General features: G+C 40.9%; 1 non-coding gene across 1 annotated transcript; it reads right to left on the bottom strand.

Annotated features, from left to right (window-relative positions):
- Positions 1–1,036: 1,036 nt before the first annotated feature.
- Positions 1,037–1,110, bottom strand: TRNAN-GUU. The gene has a single exon. It is a non-coding gene; the product is annotated as a tRNA-Asn (tRNA).
- Positions 1,111–2,961: the final 1,851 nt, after the last annotated feature.

Below are 2,961 nucleotides of genomic sequence, written 5' to 3'. Positions count from 1 at the left end.
AAAAAAACCACCACATATTCCAGCACAGGAGGAAAATTGGCCACTCCTATGCTTGCACACGCACCACACAGGTAAGTATTTGGTACAGGCATTGCTCGGTGCAACCCTGATGCTTTCGCAAGAAAGTATAATTTCCACAGGTGGTGCAGGACCTGACTTTCGTTAGTAACCTAAATTACTACCTAAGGAATATGCATCAAAGTTGATTTCTCCTTGAGCTTAGTGCAGTTGGGTAAGCACAATGTTGACTGCTCAAAATACACAAAAATATACAAAATACAAAAAGGGGTGTTTAAGCATCATCCTTAACTAAGCCAAACTGTGTTTATCCTGCTGCTGTAGAATACTCAGTCTAAGAGGAGAACAATTACCTGTTAATTACTTGGTGTTCAGAAAAAGAGCCAAACATTTCCTGTGCTACATTGAGTTCAGCCTATGAGAAGAATGAGCCTAATATTACTGAGATTTTTCAATCTTGGTTTAGCTATCCGATGAGACAGCCTGTTTCTAGAAGTCTTCTTGCAGCTCTGGAAAGTGTTGTTGGTTTTTTAAGATCCAAAGACTGACAGGAGCAAGTTATTGACCCTGCCTCTGATTAGAAATTACATATGTGGGAGCTAATATTGTGCTAAATTTGGGGTGAAGTAGGGAATTCAAGGCTAGAACTAGAAAATGTGATGCTCTTAAGCATGCACACTTGCATATGTAGCATGCATGGTTTCACCAAGAAATGCTGCTTCTGATGGGCAGAATGGCAAAAACAATATCTAGGAGGAACTGTGATAGGGGAAGTGGCTTGATAATCAGATACTCCCAAAGAGCAGCAGGCTAATGGTTACAAATTCTTATCCTTGAAAGAGAGGAACAGCCTCTAGAACCAAACATGGATCAAGACCAAGATACGGACAGAGATTGTCAATCTGACCATGTCTGCTGGGCTACTTCAGCTGGGTTTCCTCCCTTTGCCTGTGCTGAGGGGAATAACCTCCTGCATTCTCGTTCCAACCCCCTGCCATGGAGCAAGGAAAGGGGAACCCGTCCCTGGGTGGGCTTGAACCACCAGCCTTTCGGTTAACAGCCGAACGCGCTCACCGATTGCGCCACAGGGACTCCCAATGCATATGTACTTATTTATATATTCTTATTTATATCCCCGAGTATAAATTCAGTGCCTGTATGGAAAACTTCAGTCTAAAATAATAACTGAACCAGATCTAGCATGAGTCTCATTTCTGCGTGTTGCTAATAGAAAAATTATGGCCATTGTTGAATAGCATTGATTCTTGACATTTTTGCTTCACAATGTGCTTTGCTTTAGCCTTCATTTCTATGGCGTACTCCATTCAAAAAGCTCTGAGTACTTCACAAATGCTAATTTAACTTCCCGACTTCACTGTGTGGAAGGTAAGTATTATTACTCCCAGCAACTGCCTTCTCTTTATGCTGAGGAAGTGCTTACCCCATTGCTGGCACTGCTAGAGGCCTTCTGTAATAAGCTGTTTGCGGCACTAGAAACCTAAGGAGCAAAACCAACAAAGGGCTATCTTTGTTCAATGTGAAACTATTCTGCTAGTAAACCTCTAGACAGTAAGTTTAAAAATTGTCAGGAAAATGCAGCTGAATGGAAAAAATAATTAAAAAATAAAATTTAAAAAATCTCTCGTGTAGGCCCCCTTTAAGTACTGGAAGGCTGGTAGAAGGTCTCTCCAGAGCCTTCTCTTCTCCAGGCTGAACAACCCCAACTCTTTCAGCCTCCCTCATGTGGGAGGTGCTCCAGCCCTCTGACCATCTTCACGGCCCTCCTCTGGACCCACTCCAACAGATCGATGTTCTTACGTTCAGCTCTTGGGCTCCCAGCACATATATGGATGCATACATATGTGGCTTCAGCAGTACAGTGAGTAAGTCTTACTGCTGTACTTAACAGTGGAGAAAATGGAAGTTTTTCCTTTTGCATATTTTTTTCATTGACAGTGTCAGACTTGGCGGATGAAGGGAGAGCACTCTGCATTTGTGGGTGTTTAATCTTGATGAGTTTGAGTGGGACTACAGCAGAGGGAGGCTAACCCACTGCATAATGCTGACATATTTACATTTATATTAATTTTCAATAATTAATGATACACATTTATGTCTCTTTAATAAGCATTCATAGGAATAAACAGCCTTTTCTGTATAACATTAGACACTGCTTTTTACTTACACTGAATTTCACCAGGTTTATAAAGCTATTTGGTAACTACTGATGAAAAAGACAGAACGTGCATACCATTCCTTTAAACCTGGAATGTATGTATTTATATACATTAATAGTAGTAACATCGTTAAAGAAATTAATTTTTTGATAGGGGCAAAGTGGTCTTTCTCTCTCAAGACTGACGTTGAAGAGTTCACTGAATCCATTATGAAAGTTTGATATCCAGAATGCTTGATAGACATTCTGGTCTCCAATAATGACTTTGGAATAGGTGTAATGAAGTGGAATAACTCATTTAGATTGCATCTTGTCAACAGCATTATTAATTTAAACCACCCATTTTTGAAGATTAAAAGTAGCTGTTGATGATCTGCATTGGCAAACACAGAACTGAGCAGAATAGTGGGGCTGGATTTCCAGTCTGCTTCTGCTCTTTCATGCCACTCCTGCCCCATAAAGGATCTGGGAACCTACCAGGATCATCCCACAAGTATTTCTAGTGGCATAAAAACAACATATGGATGGCATGCTGTCTCTTTCCAGCCTTTCGGTAGGAAAGATGTCTGATCTCAGCCATGAATGACAGCCATGGGGACACTGCAGCCCTTCATCATGGTTTTTCTAACCTATAACAGGCACCAAAGAGAATTTTAGTGGTCCCTGCAATGCATCAAATAGCCCATAGCTCGGCTGTACTGATGAAGATAGGCCTGAATTATGTGGTAAGTCTTTTTTTAAAATGCCAGATCAGTTTGTAGAGTTAA

Source organism: Pterocles gutturalis, unplaced genomic scaffold, assembly GCF_000699245.1.
Source record: "Pterocles gutturalis isolate BGI_N339 unplaced genomic scaffold, ASM69924v1 scaffold7325, whole genome shotgun sequence".
Taxonomy (NCBI): Eukaryota; Metazoa; Chordata; class Aves; order Pterocliformes; family Pteroclidae; genus Pterocles; species Pterocles gutturalis.
Note: the sequence above shows the minus strand (reverse complement) of the source record. Positions and strands in the feature narration are given on the sequence as shown.